The sequence below is a fragment of the Aotus nancymaae genome, unplaced genomic scaffold (assembly GCF_030222135.1).
Source record: "Aotus nancymaae isolate 86718 unplaced genomic scaffold, 86718_ANA_hifiasm-v0.15.2.pri h1tg000092l, whole genome shotgun sequence".
Lineage (NCBI taxonomy): Eukaryota > Metazoa > Chordata > Mammalia > Primates > Aotidae > Aotus > Aotus nancymaae.
The window spans coordinates 6,201,956-6,227,894 of record NW_026988507.1 but is presented as its reverse complement, the minus strand read 5'-3'; the positions used below and the strand labels follow the sequence as shown (position 1 = coordinate 6,227,894).

At 37.6% G+C, this 25,939-nt stretch overlaps 1 protein-coding gene and 1 long non-coding RNA gene across 4 annotated transcripts in view; one reads left to right on the top strand and one right to left on the bottom strand.

The window, feature by feature from the left end:
• TMEM117 (transmembrane protein 117) overlaps positions 1–25,939 on the top strand; it is a 542,479-nt gene that overhangs the window by 27,716 nt on the left and 488,824 nt on the right. The window lies entirely within an intron of this gene.
• On the bottom strand, positions 9,008–19,226 carry LOC110567129 (uncharacterized). Its single transcript, XR_002477585.2, has 3 exons — positions 19,151–19,226; positions 16,569–16,690; positions 9,008–11,009 (listed from the first exon to the last, which is right to left on the bottom strand). It is a non-coding gene; the product is annotated as an uncharacterized LOC110567129 (long non-coding RNA).

Here is a 25,939-nt window from a genome sequence, read left to right as displayed (position 1 = left end):
CTCGGGAGGCAGAGGTTGCAGTGAGCCAGTATTGTGCCACTGCACTCCAGTCTGGGCAACAAAGCGAAACTGTCACAAAACAAAACAAAACAACAACAAAATAAACTTCAAGGAAGTTAGTGGAGCCTAAAGAGTAAGGAAGAAGGAGGTAACTAGGACTTTAGTGATATTAGACTTGATAGATCGTGGTATTTCATTTTAAGAATAAGCCACCAAAGAGTTTTGAGTAGAAGACTGATATGATTTGATTTAGATTTTTTAGAGTGTCTCCTAAGGTTGCTTTGAAAAGATTGGACCATTATGCATGGGACATGTCTAACTCTAGAGGAACTCAGTTATCTTGATTTGGGAACTCAGAGTATGGAGTTCAAGGCTGACAAAACAGTTGGAAAGTAATAGAGCAAATCCTAGAAAGAGCAGACCCCAAGAGTGGGAAGCCCCACATTTTATGTACAAACTCTCCTTTAATTCTTAACTGGCCCTGAACTGTACATTCTCAAGGGAGTTTCTGAGACTTTAAGCAATGGCTGGGAGGTGGGAAGAGTTGAACAGAAATTTCAGAGGCTGTCTACTGTACTAAAGACAGAGTTTGGGATTTGAGTCATACCAAGTTAGAAGAATTGATAAAGTCATGGGCACTGAATCCCCGGAAGGGTATCCCTTAGAAATAAAAAATAGATCCTTGGGTTATAGGAATTGCCTCAGGACTGTGGACAAAACTAATGTAGACTTGGCTGGGCTCAGTGGTTCACACCTGTAATCCCAGCGCTTTGGGAGGCCAAGGCGGCCAGATCACTTGAGGTGAGACCAGCCTGGCCAGCATGGTGAAACCCCATCTCTACTAAAAATATAAAAGTTAGCCAGGCATGATGGTGCATACCTGTAATCCCAGCTACTGGAGGGGCTGAGGCAGGAGAATAGCTTGAACCTGGGAGGTGGAGGTTGCAGTGAGCAGAGATTGTGCCACTGCACTCCAGCCTGGGTGACAGAACGAGACTCTGTCTCAAAAAAGAAAAAAAAAAAACACAATGTAGACATACATATCAAGTATCAAAACAAGGCTTCACAATTCAAAGTGATTAGCCAGTAATTTTAAATTTAATTTAAAGTGATTAGCCAAATCAAGCCTTCACAGATTTGAAGTGATTAGCCAATAATTAATAATATTAATTATTAGTAAAATCAACACTCTTAGAGGAAGATAGTAAAACTACAATGTATCATCCATAAAGTCCAGTTTAAAATCAAAGTTTACTATATATACAGAAAACCAGGACAGTGTGACCTGTAGTCCAGAGAAAGTAGTTAATAGAAACAAGCACTTAGGTGACCCAGAAGCTGGCACTAGCAAAGACTTTATAGCAGCGTTCATACTTTGTTCATGGGCAAGGACGTAGAAAGCCACCAACAGTTTCATAGTCAAAGTGTTGAAATCAAAGATAAAGAGAAAATGTTGAAAGCTGTCAGAACTAAAATCACATTTCACATAGGAGAATGATGATATGAATGATGGTTAATTTCTTATCACAAACGAGGGATGCCAGAAGATATCTTTAAAGTACTGAAATAAATAAAAATTTCAACCTAAAATTCTATATCCAGCCAACACATACTTATAAAATGAAGGTAAAATAAAGATACCTTCAGGCAGGAGGATTGCTTGAGCCGAGTTGGAGACCAGCCTGGGAAACATAGTGAGACCTCGTCTCTACAAAAAAAAAAAAAGAAGAAGAAGAAAAAAATAAGCTGTGTGAAGTGGTGTACACCTGTAGTCCCAGCTACCTGGGAGGGAGGCAGGAAGATCACCGGAGCCTGGGAGGTTGAGGCTGTAGTGAGTTGTGATTGCATCACTGCATGCCAGCCTGGGTGACAGAGCAAGATCCTATCTCTAAAAAACAAAAATATAAATAAGTAAAGATATTTTTCAAACGAATCAACAAGACAATTGTCTATAGGAAACCTGCACTACAAGAAATGCTAAAGAAAGTTCTTCAGGCTGCTGGTCAATGAAACCATATAGAAATATCAAATATATAGGAAAGGATGCAGAGCACTAGAAATCATAAATGTAGGGCTCAATTAGACTGTTTTTTTGCTTAATTTCTTTAAAAGACAACAATGTGTAAAAGGAAAATTATACTGTATGTCATGATTTTGTAACATGATATAAAATATATGACAATAATGGCAAAGATTGGAGGCAAGTGGAATTACATTTTAGCAAGATTCTTGTATTTTACATGAAGTGGCACAATATTAACCCGAACTAAACTGTGGTAAGTTAAAAAGGGATGTTCCAATTTTTAGGAGAGTCACTGAAAAACAAAAAGAGGATAGATAAGAAACCTAAATAGGATGTAAATTATTATGCTAATAAAATAATACTATACCAAAAGAAGGTAGGAAAAGAGGAGCAGAGGAAGAGTATATAGGTGGGACAAGGATAAATAGCCGAGTGGTAGGCCTAAATCCAACTGTATCTATAACTTTGTATACAGAAATACTAAACATTCCAATTAAAAGGCAGATGTTGTCAGACTTAATTTAAAAAAGCTTGATCCAAGTATGTAGTGTTTATAAATGATATGCTTTAAATATAACAACACAGAGCAGTTGAAAGCAACAGGATGGAAAATGAATATATTCTGTAAACAGTTAGCAAAAGAAAACGAGTGTGAAAATGTTAATATCAGACAAAGTAACCAAAAAGATGTTTTAAAATAATGAAAGGGTCAATATAACAATCATAAATATATATGTATCTAGAAATTCCAAATATCCGATACTAAAACTAACGGAGGGCAAAAGGCATGATCATAGTTAATTTATTGTCCTTCCCTTACTAATTGATAGAATTAAATTATCTATACAGAAAAAATCAGTAAGAATATTAACAGTTACAGCACAAACACCTTGATCTGATATTCACAGAACATTACATCAAAAAAGAATACACATTTTTTTCAAGTACAGTGGAATATTAATCAAGATAGATTTTATTGAGCCATAAAATAAGACTAAGAATTTTCAAAAGATAAGATAATACAGAGTATGTTCTCTGACCACAAAGGAATTAAATTAGAAATAAAAATTAAATACACACATACACACGTGTACACACACACACACTCTCTCCGTCTGTCTGTCTCTCTCTCTGTCTCTCCCCCTACTTCTCTCCCTCCCTCCAAATACTTAGAAATTAAAAAACACACTTCAAAATGCCTATGGATCAAAGAAGAATTTAGAAGAGAAATTAGAAAATATTTCTAACTGAATGATAATGATGTTATATAAAAATTTATGGGCTGTAACAAAAGTGCTTAGAGGTAAATTTATATTTTTAAATGCTTATATTAGAAAAGAAAAAAGTTGCAAATCATTGCTCTATTTTTTTTTTTGTAAGGGGTTGGAAAAAGAACAAATTGAATCAAAAGTAAGTAGAAAGAAGGATTTTAAATGGAGAGCAAATAAGAGCAGAAATAAAAAAGGAAAAGGGAAAACAGCAAAACAATAGAGAAAACTAACAAATCCACATGTTGATTATTTGAGAACATTTATAAGAGTAGAAATCTCTAGAAATATTGGTTAAGAAGCAAAGAGAGAAAACACAGATTACCCATATCAAGAATTAAAGATGGAATTTCATTACAGATCTAAAGAGATGAAAAGTATAGGGAATGCCAATTTATGCCAATAGATTCTAAGAAACAAATCCACTAAAGAAATATAATAGAAAAAAATTCTTGATAGGCATAACTTAACAAAACTGACATAAGAAGAAATAATCCAAATAACTGTATATTTATATAAGAAATTGAGTTCGTTATCAAAAACCTCTTTAGAAAGAGATTTGTTGGCATAAATGGTTCAGTTTTTTTGTGCTCTTGAAGACTTGCAGCTGCTATCCTTCTCTAAGAAGCCTTCACTATTTATTTACTTTATTTAATTCAATTGTATTTATAATGTGCCAGCTACTGTTCTAAGCACTTTACAAATAATACCTTACCTGTCAGAGGTGTGATTTATAGTAAGGACATGAAGAGATGAAGGCAAATTTCAGGAATGTTTATTTTCTACAGTATATGCAAAATAATATATACTTAATAGAATTGTTTTCTTCCCACAGGTGACAGAAATCTGTGGGCAGATGGGAATATGCTTCCAAACGTGTACTCTGATGACAGGATCCATCAGTCAGTGGCTTGCTCTCATTTTCTTTCTGTATACAGAATAGAAAACAACTGCTAAAACCTAGAATGTGAGGCCAAAATCTAATGGGGTTTCTGTTCCCTGTGCTTGCTGCATCATTTTCTGCCTTTCAGGCTCATGCTATTTCCTTGCATCTCTACATTTTTTTAAAAACTATGTTATTTCCAACTTTAATTTTGAGTTGAGGGGTACATATGCAGGATGTGCAGGTTTGTTACATTGGTAAATGTGTGCTGTCGTCGTTAGCTACACAGATTATCCCATCACCCAGGTATTAAGCCCAGCATCCATTAACTATTCTTCCTGATCCACTCCCTTCTCCCACCACCCCTCACCCTCCTACCAGCCCCAGTGTGTGTTGTTCCCCTCCGATGTCCATGTGTTCTCATCATTTAGCTCCCACTTATGAGTGAGAACATGTGGTATTTGGTTTTCTGTTCCTGCATTAGTTTTCTGAGGATAATGGCTCCAGCTCTATCCATGTTCCTGCAAAGGACATGATCTCATTCCTTTTTATGGCTACATAGTATTCAGTGGCATATATGTACCGTATTTTCTTTATCCAGTCTATCATCAATGGACATTTAGTTTGATTCCATGCCTTTGCTTTTGTGAATAGTGCTGCAGTGAACATACATGTGCATGTGTCTTTTTTTTTTTTTTTTTTTGAGACAGAGTATAGCTCCATCACCAGACTGGAGTGCAGTGGTATGATCTTGGCTCACTGCAACCTCCGCCTCCCAGGTTCAAGTGATTCTCCTGCCTCAGCCTCCTGAGTAGCTAGCTGGGATTACAGGCATGCGCTGCCACACCTGGTTAATTTTCGTATTTTTAGTAGAGACAGGGTTTCACCATGTTGGCCAGGATGGTCTTGATCTCCCGACCTCGTGATCTGCCCACCTTGGCCTCCCAAAGTGCTGGGATTATAGGTGTGAGCCACCGCGCCCGGCCGTGTGGATGTGTCTTTATAGTAGAACAATTTATATTCTTTTAGATATATATCCAGTAATGGGATTGCTGGGTTGAATGCTATTTCTGCCTCTAGGTCTTTGAGGAATCACCACACTCTCTTCCACAGTGGTTGAACTGACTTATACTCCCACCAACAGTGTAAAAGTGTTTCTTTTTCTTCACAACCTCACTAGTATCTGGTTTTTTTTTTTTTTTTAATTTTGAGACAGAGTCTTGCTGTTGTTGCCTCCCAGGCTGGAGTGCAATGGCGCGATCTCAGCTCACTGCAACCTCTGCCTCTGGGCTCCAGCAATTCTCCTGCCTCAGCCTCCCGAGTAGCTAAGATTACAAGCACCCGCCACCATGCCCAGCTAATTTTTGTATTTTTAGTAGAGATGGGGTTTCACCATGTTGACCAGGCTGGTCTCAAACTCCTGACCTCAGGTGATCCACCCTCCTTGGCTTTCCAAAGTGCTGGGATTACAGGCGTGAGCCACTGGTCCCAGCCCTTTTTTTTTTTTTTGTTTAAGACAGTCTTGCTTTGTCATCCAGGCTGGAGTGCAAGGGCATGATCTCAGCTCACTGCAACCTCTGACTCCTGGGTTCAAGTGATTCTTCTGCCTCAGCCTCCCTAGTAGCTGGGATTATAGGTGTGTGCCACCATGCCCAGCTAATTTTTGTAGTTTTTATTAGAGATGGGGTTTTGCCATGTTGGCCAGGCTGGTCTCAAACTCCTGACCTCAGGTGATCCGCCAGCCTCAGCCTTCCAAAGTGCTAGATTTACAGGCTTGAGCTACCACACCTGGCCTTTTTGACTTTTTAACACTAGCCATTCTTACTGATGTGAGATGGTATCTCATTGTGGGTTTGATTTGCATTTCTGTAATGATCAGTGATGTTCAGCTTTTTTCATGTTTGTTGGCTGCATGTATATCTTCTTTTGAGAAGTGTCTATTCATGGTTTTGTGTCTGGAAATCTGAATAAAATATCTATCTTTAGCTGTCTGTGCAACAGTGACTAGTATTTAATACAACTAGGTAAGCCATTACAGAGCAATTTTGCAACATTTGAGAAGTGGATTGACTCATTATTGATCTGATTTGATAATTTTTGTTAATTGATGTATGCCAACAAGAAGCTAATAATGTTTCATAGAAGACTAATTGGAAGTATTTTTCAAACATTATTGAGGAATATTTTTTCCTTTGTTCACAGCACAGTACTAGGCCCTATTTGGTCTTCAGAAATTTTTCCAAGTATTGTTCTGATAGCAAAAAATATATATATATCAGTTGATGAATTTTCTGGGTGTTCTCTTGCCTTAAATGGTAGTTGAGTAATCATAGCTCACTGCAGCTTTGACCTCCTCTGGGCTCAGGTGATCCTCCTGCCTCAGCCTCCTGAGTAGCTTGGGCTACAGGACTGTGCCACCATGCTCAGCTAATTTCTTTTTTACTTTTTAATTTGTAGAGATGAGGTCTTGCCTTGTTACTCAGGCTTGTCTCAAATTCCTGGCTTCAAGTAATCCTCCTGTGTTGGTCTATTCCTGCATTTTTAGTGGAGTGAGATGTGACTAAGGCATTTCCAAGCACTCTTATCTTCAGAACCACCTGCTACCTGTCTCAACTTCAGGTTCATTATTTTCCATTTTTGGATCATATCCTGTAGTAATCAAAGATTGGCTCGAAGACAGTATTGGCGCAGACCATCATTATGAGCACCAATACTGTCCTAAAAATAAATGAAAAAGTGTCTGTACCTCTAACCGTAGAAAACCTATGACGAAGGCATTTTGACTGTTCAGCCAGTGGAACTCAATGACATAGCAGATATTAAGAAATAGGGAACTTTTCTGTAAGACACTTTCTTTTGGGCATCTAATTTGCTCACTTTTAGTTGAGAATTTCAAATACTCATTTTTTCAAAGCCTTTGTGTATATTTTAATGTTACCAGAGATTTAGCTTATTCAAGAATGGAAGATCATAAATCATTACATGACACGTTGTACAGGAAGACATTGAGCATAATTTGTTGATAATACCCACTCACAAAGGTATTTTTGAATCTTTCCATGTTCCAATTATGACAAGATAATAGTGTGCTTCACCACTCTACCATCAAGTAGTGTGTCTTGCCTTATGGTACAAAGAAATTGTCATGAAATAAAATTCAGCTAGTCTTTGAATTCTTAATACCTTAATAGCATTATGAAATTTCTGTAAAATCCACAGATTATGGCTTTCTTTTTCCCCTCTTGATTCTTCTTTTTTTGGCAAAGAGAGGAAGATAAAAAATGATGATGCAAATGAGATGTTTTATAGCACTGGAAAATATCTTGAAATAAAAGATAAGTCAGACTGTAAAATGCAGGGGCAATAAGAGGATGTAGGAAGATCTGTAGAGAATTTCATCAAAGGCACCATGAGAAATAAAACTTTAGGAAGCGGGTGCTCAATAGTGATGGATGCTTAAGGAGAGACAGAGGATTTTACAAACTGACTAAAAGTGATAGAAATAATAGCTTCTAATTTAAACTGCTTTCATTCTGTCCTTTTGATGGAAGGATAATACTTAGTGGATTTGAATTCTCAAAGTAGTGTCTTACAGTTTAAATATGAAAGAAAGTCTCATTTTTCTTCTAATAGGTTTAGTACAGTATAAGCAGGCATTTTTAACAAGTGCTGTGCAGCATAGAGATTATTTTAAAAGTTAAGTATTTGTTTGAGAATCCACTTTAATCACAACCTTTTAGTATGTGAGAGTATATTTACATTTTACAAATACATCTGAAATTCCGTTAACTGTACTATGTGATGGAAAGGTATGAAATTCATCCAACATTCAGAGGTTAGGTAGCCTAATGAAGTATTTCTTTAACAATGAATTTTAATACCAAAATGTAATGAAACATGTTTAGCTATCTTCTTGCTTGTCCTGGATATTAATACAAATCTGAGGCTTATGCTGAGGCAGGAAAACACTTTTGTTAAAAACTCTGCTCACTTTCATTTTAATTTTAAATTTTTTCTTTACTGTTTCTACCTGTTATTATTGTATCTTTCTTTCCAGTTAGTTTTTATTTTTTTCTTTTTCTTTTTCTTTTCTCTATTTCATTCTCAGAGTCTTTTACCAATAAGGCTCTCAGAAGAATACTTTGATAAGTTTTCTTAAGGTTTGCTATTTTATTTTTGTCTTTTGCATTCTTTTTACCTTAAAGCTATCTGCATATATTTTTTTCTCTTTCATTTCTTTTATTCTTCCAACAACCTTTTGATCATTTAATATTATAGCCAGTGAGTTATAATTGTTTTTTTGTTGTAGCTTGCTTTTAATCTTGCTTTTAATCTGAAAAATCCATGTATTTTTTCATTTGTTATATTTTTTATTATATGTCTTACATTTTTACCTCCCTTCTTTTCATTTGCTTATGCTGTTCTATTTTCCTACCTTAGTTTTTCTCACATTGGTAATTATTGCTGTTTTTTTCTTTGGACTAGATAAATTTCTTACTTCAATAACATTGTAGGAAGGAAGGAAAATAGTGAAGACAACAGGACATTTAACTTTTGCATTACAATAAATAGGAAGGAATTATGGAACTTTAATTTGTCTCCTCTTTTCATGGGTAAGAGGTTAGAAAGGTTTATTGAAAACTATATTAAGGCTGGGCGCAGTGTCTCATGCCTGTAATCCCAGCACTCTGGGTGGCCGAGGTGGGTGGATCACCTGAGGTCAGGAGTTTGACAGTAGCTTGGCCAACATGGTGAAATCCCATCTCTACTAAAAGTGCAAAAAAAAAAAAAAAAAAAAAAAAAAATTAGCTAGTCATGGTGGCAGGCGCTTATCATCCCAGCTACTCTGGAGGCTGAGGCAGGAGAATTGCTTGAACCTGGGAGGCAGAGGTTGCAGTGAGCCAAGATCATGCCACTGTACTCCAGCCTGTGACAAGAGCAAGACTCTGTCTCAAACAAACAAGCAAACAACCAAAAAAACATATTAAATCGTGGGAGATAGCCTCATACAGTCCGTTTCCCCCAACCATTTTGTTAGTCTACACAGGTTCTTGGATGGTTGATGCTGCACTTTTAGCCTTCTTTTTAATTTAACTTGTCCTTCAGTTTAAGTCCTTTGTCAGTATAGCACAGAATGAGCACTACTCCATTTATATCAGTTGAGTTAATTCGAGCTGCTATCTGATGTACTGACTTCATTACCATTTAAATATGCACTGAAACCCTTCATTTCTGGAAGAGTAATGGGGATATCAAATTAGATCTGCTGGGATGAAGTAAGGCCAGGGTCACTGAAATCCCTCTAGGGATGCATGTGGGAATTACATTTTCCCACTAGTCAATAACATTTGACATTCAGTAAGTTTTCTTAAGTTCAGGTGAGCTGAACTTGTTAATACAACTGTATTAATTTTCTTCTGTAAAAACCAGGTTAGCCTGTGTAATTTTGAGATGGAAGTAATAGATACAGGTCGCCCAAAATTATTTTGTAAATGATGTATTTGTAAAAAGTTAAATATAAACAGCTTCTTTGCAACATTAAGATTTGCTTAAACTCAGGACAGGGGGTTGAAAAGAATGGTGGGGAAGTGTGTGTGTGTGTGTGCGTGTGTGTGTGTATGTGTGTGTGGTTGTGTGAAAAGAGTCAGAATCTGGTAGGGCAACAGGATAAGTAGAAAGCATTGTGCTGAAGGTGTACCGAGAACCATCTGACTTGTACAGGAGATTTAGTAGCCGAATGTCTTTCACTGTCAACAGTAGGGAGTGCTCAGAACCCTGAAGCAGATCTACATGATATATTTTTATTTTTGAGATACCTGGAAATCCGCTTCTGAGCTTTTGGACTACGTTATTGCTTTTTTGCTTTCAGTAGCTCAAGCAATTCAACTTGGCTTATGTGTTTCTCATTTGCATTCTAAAAGTCAGGCAGGACTGTGTCCAATAAAGTTTCCTTCATAAATTCATTTCTCTATCTCTTGATTATTTTCTTTGCCTTTTCCTCTGACTGTGACTTTGGTTGGATTGATCATCTAGCTGCTTAAAATCCAAAGTATTCAATTTGGGACAGGGCCTAGAACAAACACCTGTTGGTCTACTTTATGTATTATTGAAAGGGAAGAATGACAGATTATCACACCATTATTGGGCCTGGCTAACAGTGAATAAGGGAAAGAAGTCAGAGGCCACTGTACCTTGCCTTCATGTCCTACTCTTCTCTCTTCCCCATGCTATATTACTTTTTTTTCTCCCAGGATGATATGGGTCTACAAGCTCCATCTGGAAAACCTGCAGTTATTCCCACTTGGTCCATTTATTTATATGGAATAATTTGGATGGCGTAAACTTTCAGTCTTCAAAGTTGCAAACCTTGTTGGGATAGTTTTGATTGGCTTAGTTCTTTTGAGTAAAATACTTATTATCTCAGATTTATTCTTCCTCTCCTCCAAGATGTCATCTGTAGGTACAGGAGAAAAGTGTGCCCTTCATGATCTGCATGCTATCTAGTGGCTCATCCTGTTCTCATGACTTTGTCCTTTCCTTTCTGGTTATTGTTCACCTTGCTGGCCTTTATGACGAAGAACAGCAGCTGTTGTAACTCATGATTTGATTTATCTAGGATTGTTCAGGTGTGGTGGCATTCTCTGGCTGATTTTGCTCTCTGAGTCTCTACTGGCTCCTAGAGTTGGGGCACACCTTCCTTGCCATGCAGTCCCCAGCCAGACCGTGGGCTTTCAACTTGGTTTCCTCTGGTATTGTCTTGTCATTTCTAGGGTCATTCAGGAGCTTAGGTTGATCTTCAAGATGTGGTTTTCAGGGAGACTCGGCTCATATCTAGCTGCCAGATGGAGGAAGAGAGGATGGAGAAAACATTCTTATTTACTCAGTAATCTGGTGCACCGAATATAGTAATACCTCACAGCCTTGTCAGAATGATTATGCAGTTTCAAATATTTTTTGAGCATTTAACCTGTCCCATCTACCTTCTGAAGCTCCCCTCCCTTTTCTGGGCTTCCGCTTTCCTCTTGCCTCATGGATACACAGGGTAATTTTCGTTAGGGTATTGCTTTTTCCAGTGCTGTGCTTAGCATAGTCCCTGGTATGTAGATACTCAGGAAATATTTGTTGAATAAATGTTGGAAAAACAAGAACATGAAGTAAATAATTATATTTAGTTTTAAATACTACATAGAAATAAGTATTACTAGTATCTTGGCATATCCTTTCCCTCAGTATCCCTCTCTTTGAGATTATTTTATGACAGAGACATTTTTTCTTTCTTTCTTTTTCTTTCTGTCTTTCTTAACATCTTACCTTGTCAATAAATATATATTTTCATATCTTGTAATGTATAGTATATACCTAATTTTAATGTCTGCTTATTGTTCCATTGAATGTGCTTAACATAATTTATTTCATAGTTTTCTTGAATTTGTGGATGTCTTCTATTTTCCTCTTTTATAAACAGAGCTTCAAATAATGTCTGTTTACATACATTTAAAAATATGCTCATTGGCACAATTATTAATTTAGGAAAAATGCCTAGAGTTGGAATTTCTGAGTCAATGAATGTGCACATTTTTGACTTGGTACATATTTCCAGGTTGTCCTATGAACTTTGATCTTCAATTTGAAGAAATATCAATTTTTGAAAAGAAGCTATAATCTTTGACACATTAATTGAGGGAATCTATTTTATAGAAATATAAGTAGTTTTGGCTGGATGCCACTTTCATGCCTGTAATCCTAGCACTTTGGGAGACCGAGGCAGGTGAATCACAAGGTCAGGAGTTCTAGACCAGTCTGGCCAACATGGTGAAACCCTGTCTCTATTAAAAATACAAAAAAAATAGCTGGACATAGTGGTGGGTGCCTGTAATCCCAGCTACTCTATAGGCTGAGGTGGGAGAATCTATTGAATCCGGGAGGCGGAGGTTGCAGTGAGCCGAGATCATGCCACTGTGCTGCACCCTGGGAGACAGAGTGAGACACCATCTCAAAACAAAACAAAAGAAATACAAGTGGTTTTATACAAACATATATGTAATATTTTGAGGGCTTGTAGCAGCTAATAGCTGAAATCAGTGTGAATGATCACATATAAGAAAACGTTTGAATAAAATGTGGATTATTAATGTTATAAAATATTATGTAGCCATTGGTTTAGTTCTGTTAAATCATGGTAATGCCCATGATGCTAAGTGAGAAATACCAATTGCAAAATAATATGCATAGTATGGTTTTTTTTTGTAAAAGCAAAAAATAAATACAAATACACAAATATAATAGCACTTTATATATGTTTATGATTTATTTGAACATACAGAAAGCTGTGAGAGGATACATTCAAGTTCTTAAAACTGTACCTTAGTGTGTGTTCGTATATCTTAGGATTGTTTCACATTTTACAATGAAAAGTTTTGCTTTTGTAAGAAAAAATAAATAAGAAAGACAAAAAAAAAAAAAAACACAGCCCTAACAAACCACTGACTTTTCTGCAAACTGTGCTTTCAAACTAGACAGCTTTCTGTAGTCCTCAGAGGAATTTCAGGGCTTTGAAGAATGTGCCCTGAACTCATCAGGATGACTTTTATAGTTAGCTTAATCGGTATATTATTTTGCACAAGGTAACAGCTAAACTGTTGTGATTTCTCCAGTCATTGATGTTCTCAGAGGCAATCTTCCTCACAAAGGCTGCTGACAATATGTTGGTCAGCTTACATGCTGGCCTGCTTCATGTCAAACAATCAAGTTTTTTAGAAGAGGAAATAGAGGATGAAATAGCAAAAGTGTTTCAATTTAGGAAACTGTTTTCAGAAATAATCTATACATTTCCAGTGATAAGAGGAAGGAACAATTTTTGTTGCAGCTAAAAATATACAATAAAATACAGTGACAACAATAGGCAGTAGCTAAATGCATGCTTTTGTTAGCTCACTAGACGTATGCTGTGATTGTGATTAAAATTTTGTTTTTCTGAGGGAGAGAAGTAAATATTAAAAAGGAAGAACCTTGATACGTCTTAAAATTTTTTAAGCCTAGTAGCACTATGTAAAAATCATTTTAATATGAGAAAGTTTAGGAATTTGGAGAACAAAAGTAAAATAAACACTTTATTTAGAAAAGTAAAATTGGTTCTTGCTCATAGAAAAAATCTTGATCATTGAATGTCTCTGAACAGAGATGGTGAAACAGTAACTTAAATATGGTAGATGATCATTTATAAATGTGTACCAATGATATATTGAAAATATCTAGTGAAAGAAGCTCCTGGAAGACTGTATTTATACTTGATTCGCCAATAACACTTGGGTTAAATGATAAATGCTAATTATAAATGGTGATAAGTGAATAAGTTTGTCAAGCATTATCACATCAGGGATCTGAAAACCCTGTGTGTTAATATTATTTTAATATAGTTATATTTTGGAAATACATATGAACAGTTTTATCATAGCACATACTGAAATTGTTCTATTCCTGTAGGAGCCTCAGAATTCAAACTCACCTATTATTTTGACATAGAGCATAAGTAAGTGATAATAGGTTAATGAATAAGGCAGATTTTATTTTATGTTTTCTAAAACTTTATCATCAAAACAGTTTAAAACATTGTATCCAATGTCAATGAAATTAAATACTAAAACAGAAACAAAAGATTTTTTTTTTTTTTTTGAGACAGACTCTCACTCCATCACCAGGCGCCAGGCTGGAGTGCAATGGTGCGATCTCGGCTCACTGCAACCACCGCCTCCCAGGTTCAAGCAATTCTCCTGCCTCAGCCTCCCGAGTAGCTGAGACTACAGGTGTGCACCACCACGCCCAGCTAATTTTTTGTATTTTTAGTAGAGACGGGGTTTCACCATGTTGGCCAGAATGGTCTCGATCTCTTGACCTCGTGATCTGCCCACCTCGGCCTCCCAAAGTGCTGGGATTACAGGCGTGAGCCACCGCGCCCGGCCAGAAACAAAAGTTTTTATGGGAGTCATTGGTGACCACTGTATATTTCAGTGTGTAATTGCGTATGCAACTCCCTTGCTCCCTGTTGGTGAGGTGTCAGTATGAGTGCCATATAACTCTGAAGCAAACTTGTATGTCTTCTCAATGCAGGCCTCAAAGTAGTACGTAAATATATTTTGCTATTGGGTGAGACAAGTGTATCAATGCGTATAGCTAACAGGTTCAAGTCATGCCTTCTCCTAATTCTGGCTCTAATGTCTTCTCCATAGTTTGATTCCAAACCATCCTATTGTGCCTGCTTGCTGTATTTTTGGAGAGCCCCAGCTCCTTTCCACATATTTTATCAGTGTACATTGTATCAGCATGCACAGTTTAAAACACTCATTTATTCAAGTTTATCTAATTCAACTAACTGTTAATTTGTTTCTGCTGCCTTTGGAATAATCTATCTCTAGGCCTTTCTGTGTTATCCTGAATAATTGAGAGTGTACTGTTAGAAAGAGCCACATGGCTGCAGAAGGTGCTGCTAAGCCTCCAAGAGGTTCCCTTCCCCTGAGCAAGATTGAAAGTGATTCCAGCAGGCTAGAAAAAAATTACATGAAGGCTGTAATAGACCCTTAGGAAGGAAATCTGTTTCTACCAAGACAGAAGAATAATTCTCTTGTAAGGAATATAAATTAAAGCTTTCTTCACATTATTAGAGTGTCTCTAATACTTTTCAGGTAGCATTTTTCATACTTCCCTATTTCATCAACTTGTCGTAGGAAATTTTCTGAGCTTTAGTTTTTACATTTATAAAATGAAGTAATAATTCCTGTCCTCAATTCTATGAATTTATGAAGATCAAATAGGAGGATGTAAAGGCTCCTATATATTATAAATTTATCCACCATTCTAAGGCCTTGTTTTCTTTATCAAGGTGGCTTTTGCCTTTTTATTACTTTTCATAACTACATGAACTATGTACTGATACTTGAATACAACAACATAAAACCAACCACATTACATGGTTAGATAACTTTAAAAAATTCCTTTCTAACTTCAATTTTATTCCTTTTATTTTTCCTGTGCAGAAAGAAAATCAGCCTGTCAGCTACTCATGTCTAATTTCAAAATTCTTTTGCAGAATTAAGCAGTTGAGGCTTTGTAGAAATTTGGAGAGTGTAAGGAATTGCAGATGAATGCCAGCTCCTCCTGGGTATGCTGTTCTTAATGTAAAAGTCCAGTTTTGCTTAGTGTCAGTTAATGGTGCCTTGGAACTGGGTGCAGGGGTCCCTAAAGGATCTCCTGCAGACTGAGACAGTCTTCCTTGAGCCATTTTCCACAGAGCCAGAGTGGTGTGACCTCTTGCTGCTGCAGTTTCTCAAAGTGATTGTATTTCACTGCTCTCATAAACACGGCTTGTAAAAGAAACAAGGTTGTCTTTTAAACTGTACTCTTGCTTGACAAGAAAAATAAAACCCAGTCTACTTTCAGGATCTTATGGCCTAATAAGAAGTCAACCCTTTTCATTTTTGATAAGAATACTTTTGTACCAGTTTGCCGTTCTTCCTGTAGAAGTACTATTTATTATGAAAGAAGAGAATCTGGATGATAAATAGGTTATGTTTTTGTTACCTGTGATTCAGAAAATTCTAACTCACAGAGCTGGTTAAATAGAGAATTCTAAAACCAATAACAAGGAGATGCTTGTTAAGTCTACTTTTTAATGCTTGTTTATTTTATTATACACATGACATGTATATGGGAACTTGTAAATTTTGGTCTATTATACATGCCTATGTAGTTTATGTTTGGTGCTATCAGGAACACAGACATTATTAAACAAGGCTAGGATTTATTTTATATTTGTAGGTTATTACGCAGTCCAAAGGTTATAGAGATGAAGGGAAATTAGACCAATTGTTTTCATATGATATACAGAGAAAAGCATTAGTGCATTCCTTTGCATCAGTAGTAAGCGTAAGAAAGAATCTCGCATTTTTGTGTGTACATATTATGTGAGCTAGGAATATAGGCTGAACGTTTATTTTTTAAATCACAAATTAAATCGGTGCTCAGTGAAGTAGGTTAGACTTTGTAGGCATGCTCTGTTCAGTATAGTAGCCATTAACTACATGTGGCTACTAAGCATTTGAAATTTGCTCTAAGTATGACATGTATACCAGAATGAATACAATGAAAATGTGAGATGTTTTACTAATACTTTTTACATTGATTTTATGTTGAAATGATAATATTTTAGATATATTTGATTAGGTAAAATATTAAATCTGTTTCACTCTTTAAAGACTAAAAATGTGTTTACTAAAAAATTTAAAATTGTGTGTAAAGCTTGCATTATGTTCCTATTGCACAGTACTGCTCTAAACAGCCTTGGCATAGAAATATTATGTTTATACCCTTTATCCTTCTTTACCAAATTACATCACCTTACCCCTTATTTCGAGGACAGTTTAAAGACGTCTCCACTTTCTGCAAGCATTAACTTCTGTTGTCTCACATCACAAATTTCATTACAAGTACTTCAAGAGTTTGCTCATCTCGAAGAGGTTTCATCTATAAAAAGTCAATTTTAAATTCACTTTAGGTCAATGAGCGTAAATGTTGTGGAGTTTAGCTATGCGTGGATGGAAAGGAGGCTCTCTTCCTAGGGCAAGGGCACCTTCTGGTGGATAATACTGAACACAGCAGCTTTTTCGATGATCAGAGGTAGATTTTAAGATTCTGGAACTGGCAAAAAAATTATTTCAGATGTTTGGAGGAAAAAAGCTAAGATTAACAATATAGATGTTTGTTTCTCTGCAGCATCTTTTGTAATTGAAGCTCGTCTCAGTTCTGGGACTTATTTTTCTTAGTTATACAAGGCTAAGGTTGAGACAATGTAATAAGAGCATTGTGATTTGGAGTGCTTTTTAAAAATGCAAAGTTCTTATTTGAGTTTTTGGGTTTTTTCCCCCCCAAAAGTTTCCAGTGGTGGTTTTTGTATCCATTATAAAAAGGAGAAGAGTTCCATATTTTTGTTCTTTTTAATGTAAAACTTGAGGATGTTTAGCTTATTTAATATATACAAATAAGCTTCATTAGATAAATTAGGAAGAAGAGGTATAATAAATAAGCCCTATTACATTTTCTCAAGAGTGATTTTAGTTATTTTGGAAACATGCATTTAAAAAGAGAAACATTGTTGAAAGGCTTAGGATCATGCATTTAGTGTCTTTTTATGTTTCTTCTTGATGTATTATAGTATATATGAAGATTATTCAATTCATATGCCTTCATCACCACATTCATATACAAAGCCTACTAAAAATAACTATGAAATCGCTGAGATCTTACATACTGAGAACAAAATAGATTTCTCATGATTTGGAAGTATACTAACCAAAAAAGCAGGACAGTTAAAATATGAGCCAACATCCAGCTAATCAGCTAGACAAAGATTCCAAAACCACTTACTGCCTTTTCAGGCTGATGTAAGAACAGTTATGAGTGGTTATAAGGGAATGAATCAGTTGGATTTCCTTTTAATGTATAGACCCTGGCAGCCCATTTCTAAAATTGTGTTTTTTTCATGCATACCACCTTCTTTGGAACCCAGTGAAAATGTGAAAAACATTCAGTTGATGAAAACATTACACAAATACTGTTCTTTGTTTGTATGAAAGACAAAAAACAAAACAAAACAAAAAACCAAAAAAACAAAAAACAGCAAGGAGTTAGCCAACCAAGTCTATTCTAAGGGAGGAAATATAGTAAGAGTGGCCTGTAGCCAGGCATAGTGGCTCATGCCTATAATCTCAGCACTTTGGGAGGCTGAAGTAGGAGGATTGCCTGAGCCCAAGAGTTTTAGATCATCCTTGGCAACATGGCAAAAACCTGACTCTACAATAAATACAAAAATTTGCTGGGCGTGATGGCACATGCCTGTAGTCCAGCTACTCAGGAAGCTGTGGTGAGAGGCTCTCTTGAGCACAGAAGGTCAAGGCTGCAGTGAGCCATGATCACACCACAGCACTCCAGCCTGGGGAACAGAGTGATACTATCTCAAAAAACAAAACAACAACAAAAACTGGATTACTTTATTAGTGAAAGGAGCCAAAATTTGCCCATGTGGATAACACAGAGGTGAAATGACTATTTTACTCATATGAAAATATTGTCTTTGCTTATTAATTAAAATGCTTTTGTGAGTTTATAGGTGGTAATACTCTTTTAGATCACTGTATTCAATACTGTGTATTATTTTATTTCTTAGGTAAACAAATTCTCAATGGAATAAAAAAAATTCATTCAAATCCATTTTCCCAAAGTCAGTTTTTAGATTTATAGTATTTGTTTTAGTGGTAACTTTTGTTCACGTCTCTCTAGCATTTCCAGAAATCTATGCTTGTTTCATGGCTTCTAGTAAAGGCTTCTGTTGATGATCCCATATCTGTCCAAAAAAAGACAATTGGCTTTTTTTTGGTAGGGAAGCATCCATTTAAGTGGAATCTTGCAAGCAGCTGTCTCTACCATCTCCCATATTCTTGCTGTACTCTTACTGTTTTGTTTGCTTGTTGTGGAGTCCTAATTAGGGAAAAAGACTCAGGCTAGTGGGAACAGGGGAAAGCCAAAAGGAAAAGCAGATAAGCTGTAAAAGTCTGCCTTTCTTCCTGATCCAGGACATGTAGCCCTCCTGCACAAGCATGATCATCCTGTGCTCAGCTCATCACCAGACCCTACGAGTTAGCTCACTGCATTCTTGGCATTGTCACTGCCGCACAAACCACAGCACAAGCACCCTCCTGTAAAATCCCCGCAAGCCTTTGGCTCCTTGCAGTCATCTCTTGCTGACTTGCCCATTGCACTCTTGCAACGTATTTTCATACCTTCTACTTTGTCTATCTGCCTTTTTTTACTTACAATTGTCTTGGTAAATTATTCTAACTGCCTATGCAATACCGGCCCCAGATAGTCGCTACCCAAGACACCCATCCCATCCCATTAATGAAAGTGAGGCAGCGAGCCGATACGCACTTCATGGATCAGTAGCAATCACGGTCTCTTGAGAGCAGGGTATCCACCTCCTTTTTTGGTGTGAACAATTCAGCTTTGTGTGTATCGGTCATAGTCAAGGCAGGCTGTGTGAGGACATTGTTTGAGATCAAGGTGCCCTCTGCCTGTGTAGGCTTGTTGTCAACACGTGACAAAGAGAATAGAGTACAGCTTCCCTCCTGACTTGTTTTGCTTTCATAGAAATTTGAGGGCCTCCCATTTTTCTTTTTCTTTTCTTTCTTTTTTTTTTTTTTTGATATCTAGACACAGTTTATGTTCATGAGAAAGAAATTTTTCTTTTAAAACAAGTGTGGATTCATTGTAAATCATTAAGGAAACGCAGCCAAGAGGGAAACAGAAAAGAGCAGTATCTATAATTTACTGTTTTGAGGTGACCACTGTTAACACTTTTGGGAGTTTTCTTTTTAGGCATAAATATACACTTTTATTTATTTTTCTTTCTTTCTTTCTTTTTTTTTTTGCAACTCGCCCTGTTGCCCAGGCTGGAGTGTAGTGGCACAATCTCAGCTTACTGCAATCTCTGTCTCCCGGGTTCAAGCAATTCTCCTTACTTAGCCTTCCGAGTAGCTGAGATTACAGGCACCAGCATACCCGGCTAATTTTTTGTATATTTAGTAGAGATTGGGTTTCATCCTATTAGCCAGGATGTTCTCAATCTCCTGACCTCGTGATCCTCCCACCTCAGCCTCCCAAAGTGCTAGGATTACAGGCATGAGCCACTGTGCCTGGCCTATTTTATTTTTTAAATAAAGAAGCTTTATTACCTTTTGGATTTTTGGCTAACACCAAGTGTAAATAAAGAAGCTTTAACCTTAATGTGTAGGACAAATAGGTGTACAATAAATTTCACCACAATATGGTAAAAGCAGTTAGAGATATGCGCAGGAAGCTGTCAGAATATAGAAGACAGACATTTAGTTCAACCAGAGGTAACCAGGGAAGGCTTCCTGGTGGCAGTTACACAAGAGATTAATTTGAAAGAATAGGTAGAAGTTAGCTAAGTACCGACAGAGAACAAGCATTCCAGGTATGAGACATTTTAGTATGAAACGGCATGTTGAGTACAGGTAATTACAACTAATGAGGTATTTCTAGAATATCAAGGATAAATTGGGATAGAGATAAAGGCAGTCACCATGACGTGGGGAACCTTGGGTATCATATTATCTATCCCATATGCTATAGAGTAGCATTAAAAGATATTAAGCAGTGGAGTAATAATTTAGATATGTGATATAGATCACTTTGGCAGCAGAAAGAAGGATGAATGGTGGAAAATCCTGGAGACAAGATTAGTGATAGATAAAACATCTAAGGAGGTGAAGGGAGAGGAGAACAGGGACTAAGGAATATAAGGGACATATAGAGGGTGGTGTACCTGCAAAGAAGAGAAAGAAGAATTGCTAGAGACAGAGGAATAGCTAAGAGATTATGGTGTCATAGGCATCAAGAGAAGAGAGTATTTCAACCAAAAAGAAAAAGTGGTCAAGTAGGGAAGGACTGGGATGTGGCACATAGATTTGTATGTAGATCACTTAAGATTTTGTAAAAGATATTTTAGTGGAGTGGTGGGGGATAGAAGTCAGATTGCAGTTGATTCAGGGATACATAGTACTTAGGCGAATTCAAACAGCTTGCATAGCTTAAAAAATTTGGCTTTAAAGGTAAGGAAAGAGAGCAGTAATTCGAGGGAGATACAGGTTTGAGAATTTTTTTTCTGGCGAGGTATCCATTTCTCTTTTTAACTTTTATTTTAAGTTCAGGGGTGCATGTGTCGGATGTGCAAGTTTGCTACATAGGTAAATGTGTGTCAAGGGGGTTTATTGTATATATTATTTCATTAGTCAGATATTAAGCCTAGTACCCATTAATTATTTTTCCTGATTCTCTCCCTCTTCCCACCCTTCAACCCCAGAAAGGCCCCAGTGTGAATTGTTCCCCTCTGTGTGTTCATGGGACTCACCTATTTTCATTCTTTTTTTTTGGAGACAGAGCCTCTCTCTGTTGCCCAGACTGGAGTGCAGTGGCATGATCTCAGCTTACTGCAACCTCTGCCTTTTTTGTTCAAGCAATTCTCATGCCTCAGCTTCTGGAGTAGCTGGGACTACAGGCACACACCACCACACTCAGCTAGTTTTTGTATTTTTCTGTAGAGATGGAGTTTTGCCATTTGGTGAGGCTGGTCTCGAACTCCTGACCTAAAGTGATCCACCGGCCTTGGCCTCCCAACGTGCTGGGATTATAGGCGTGAGCCACTGTGCCTGTCCTGGGCTTCACCTGTTTTCAGTGAGGGATTAGATGGCTGCACTTGCTGTCATTTTTACCCAAAGCAAGAAGCAGGACTACTGCTTGAGACAAAGCTAGAATCCAGTACACAAGAGGAGGTTTCCTAGGAGAAAATGTTATTGAGAATCTTATAAATAGCTATTCCCTGGGGAAAGTAATGATTAATGCAGGTTAAAAGTGAAGAATGTACTTCTCTTCCTGTTATTTTCTGCATTGTACACAGAACTAAGTAAAACAAATTATTGCAGGTTGTTGAAATAGCATCATGAAAAATTAAACAGTTGGAAGGCAACCTTTGTGGCATACATAGGGGCTTTTATAAGAAACTAAACTAAGGATGTTCTTTAAAAGGTGCAACTGGAATCTACTTAGGATTTAATCTGATTTATGACCATGTCCGTCAGCCAGTGCAGACATGTGATCTCAGGACTGGGGCCCCTACCGTAGAACATGCTAGCACTCTGACTCCAACAGCTCTGATGCATCTCACTGCTGAGGCCTGGATGGAAGAAAATTCAGCAGAAGTTACACTTATAGTGGCAGAAAGTTCAGCAGAAGTTATACTTATTTAGGATCAGATAGATAGAGGGCTGTGAAAGCTTCAATAACTGGACAAAGGCCAGTTTACTCAAGGACAACAGTGATGAGAAGGTAGATCTTATGGACTGGATGTGGAAGGAAAGGGGCTGTGGCTGTAAGAGTAAATTATGTGGCTGCGGGTGAGACCATTTGTTTGTTTCATCGTGAGGATTAAAGTAGCAGTTACAGATCCCTTCTTTCTGCTACGTTATGGAAGCTAAGATGGCTCTATGTGTTTAAAAGTTAGCCTCTATTTGGGGCAAACATGTGAAGAGAAGTAAAGCAAAGAGATTCCATTAGTATAATACAAAAGTCCAGATGCAGAAAAACTAAGTTTAAATGTTGGCTGTGCCACTTACTAGACGTGTAACTTTAAATAATTTACTTTCTCCGAACCTCACCAGTTTCGTATCTGTGAAAGAGGCATACTACCTACCTCACAGTATTGTTTCGAGGATTAAATAAAATATAAAGTGCAAAAGACTCCACATTGTACTTTGTATATTGTAAATGCTCAGTAAAGAGTAATTTACTGTTCCTCATGTGATTCTATCTAGTATGAATAATACTTTCTCATACCTTTTGATCAGATATGCCATCTGTTAGCCATACAACTGTTATGTAATTGCATACTTTTTGTTATTAAGAGTTTGCATCACCAGTGTGAATGAATTGCTTATGGAAAAGCAATTCTAAACTTATGCCCCACTGATAATGAATGGAGAGAAGTGAGGTGATATTTATTGAGCCCTTATTGTGTATTTCTGTGTACATTAGTTAATCATTACAACTTAATGAGATAGGTACTATTATAATTTTTTTAAATCTTGAGGAAACTGAGGATCAGAGATTAAGTTGCCCAAGGTAATACTGATCAGTGGTCCCTAACCTTTTTTGCCATCAGGGGTGGGTTTTATGGAAGACAGTTTTTCCAGTGATTGAGGTTTGGGGAGCAGGAGATTTTTTCAGGGTGAAAGCTCCACTTCAGATCATCAGATCAGGCATTGGATTCTTTTTTTTTTTTTTTTTTTTTTTGAGACAGTTTCATTCTTGCCACCCAGGCTGGAGTGCCATGGCATGGTCTTGGCTCACTGCAACCTCTACCTCCCAGGTTCAAGCAATTCTCCTGCCTCAGCCTCCTGAGTAGCTGGGATTACAGGCGCCCGTCACCATACCTGGCTAATTTTTGTATTTTTAGTAGAGACAGGGTTCCACTATGTTGTCCAGGCTGCACTCGAACTCCTGACCTCAGATGATCTGCCCATTTTGGCATCCCAAAGTGCTGGGATTACAGGCGTGAGCCACTTCGCCCAGCCTGGATTGTTAAAAGGATTGCATAACCTAGATCCCTTGCATGTGCAGTTCACAATAGGGTTTGCACTCTTTTTTTTTTTCTTTTTATTTTTTTGAGACAGAGTCTCACACTGTCACCTGGGTTGGAGTGCAGTGGTGCGATCTTGGCTCACTGTAACAACCTCCACCTCCCAGGTTCAAGTGATTCTCCTGCCTCAGCCTCCCAAGTAGCTGGGACTACAAGAGCCTGCCACCACACCTGGCTAATTTTATGTATTTTTAGTAGAGATGGGGTTTCACTATGTTGGCCAGGCTGGTCTTGAATGCCTGACCTTGTGACCCACCCCCCTCAGCCTGCCAAAGTGCTGGGATTACAGGCGTGAGTCACTGCATCTGGCCAAGGTTTGCACTCTTATGAGAATCTGATGCTGCCACTGATCAGATAGGAGGTGGAGCTCAGGCGGTAATGCTCACTTTCCAGCTGCTCATCTCCTGCAGTGCAGCCCAGTTCCTAACAGGGCATGAACTCATACCATTCTGAGACCCAGAGGTTGGGAACCCACCCCTGATGTAGATAATAAATGGTGTGATTGACATTTGACCCAGCAATTCCATTTCTGGGTATATATCCAAAGGATTGTAAAACATTCAACTATAAAGACACATGCGCATGTATGTTTATTGAGGTACTGTTCACATCAGTAAAGACTTTGAATGAACCCAAATGCCCATCAAAGATAGACTGGATAAAGAAAATGTCACACATATACACCATGGAATACTATGCAGCCATATAAAAGGATGAATTCATGTCCTTTGCAGGGACATGGATGAAGCTGGAAACCATCATTCTCAGCAAACTGACACAAGAACAGAAAACCAAACACTGCATGTTCTCACTCATGAGTGGGTGTTGAACAATCAAAACACGTGGACACAGGGAGGGGAGCATCACACACTGGGGCTGTCGGGGGATGGGGGTTGAGGGGAGGGATAGCAGGGGGCAGGGCGATTAGGGAAGGCTAACATTAGGAGAAATACCTAATGTAGATGACAGGCAGATGGATGCAGCAAACCACCATGGCACATGTATAACTGTATAACAAACCTGCATGTTCTGCACATGTACCCCAGAGCTTAAAGCATAATAATAAAAAATAATAAATAAATGATGTGGTTGAAATAGTTTTGTTTGAAAGTAGGATTTATACTTTCTTACTTTCTAACATTGCATTTACTTTTAAATAAGAGAAATGTTGAGGGACAGACTGTAACCACTTTGCTGAAATTATGAACAAAGCAAGACATAGATTTCATTTATATTTAATTCTTAGAGCAATGGTTGGTTCTTGCATCTTTCTTTCAGGTTCTTTGGGTAGCAGATTTTGAGAAGGAGGTGCAGGAAGTCAATGGGAAGTTCTCTTGGAAGGGAGGAGGGCAGAGCAGGATAAGACAGAGGCAGCAGTTTGGTTGCAATACAGTCACAACAAGGTCCCCACAAGCCCCAAACCAGGGAGCTCTGAAACTAGAATAGTCCTTCAGAGTAGGCCTGAGTTTGGAGGAGGGCTTGGGCTTTTATACAATCACACAGATCAGCCATTGGATGAGGGCTGCTTTGGGAAGGAAGTGTGACCTTGGCAGAGACAGCTGTCTTCAGGCGAGGGCAGTTCTTAGAGAGGGCTGAGGACAGAGTTGTGAGCAGTCAGCTGACAACCTTCCCAGCAGCTTGGAAAATCAGTCATTTGGTCTTGAAAGGGGTATTTGGGAAGTGCTGCTCAGCATTCATGACATGTTCTATAATATGTAACTCATAAAAGGGAGGAAAGTAATATTTAATGTAGGAATATAGTTTTATTTTCAATGTTCTCTTTTTGAAGCAGTTATAAAATAAATAGAAATTTGACTTTTGGTATTTTCCTTTCAAATGTTAACAACTCTTTTTGCAACTTCTGGGTTATATTGACATTGTGCTTTGGTCTAGACTGTAAGACCATTTGTGAAAATCTGTCAGTAAATCTCACTTCATGCAGTGTAAAAGTACCTTTTCTCTCTTCATTCAAATGAGAATCATTTGGATGTCCTGTCATTCTAGATGGGTTTTGAAGATAAAAGTTGCATCTGTCTTTTTCATCAGATTTTAGGGCTAGAGAAATATTTTATCCAAGGGATATTTTCTTTTTTGTTGTTGTTGTTTTTGAGATGGAGTTTCGCTCTTGTTGCCCAGGCTGGAGTGCAGTGGCACCATTTTGGCTCACTGCAACCTCTGCCTCTCAGGTTTAAACGATTCTTCTGCCTCAGACTCCAGAGTAGCTGGGACTGTAGGCACATGCCACCATGCCCTGCTAATTTTTGTATTTTCAGTAGAGACAGGGTTTCACCATGTTGGCCAAGATGTTCTCTATCTTCTGACCTTGTGATCTGCCCACCTCAGCCTCCCAAAGTGCTGGGATTACAGGCGAGAGCCACATCGCCTGGCCCCAAGGGATATTTTCTAATGAATACTTTTAAAGAAGACATTGGTTTGTCTCAATTCACTTAGGTGTCATGTTATATATATTCTAAAAGTATTTAAAAATTCATCTTTTCTTTTTT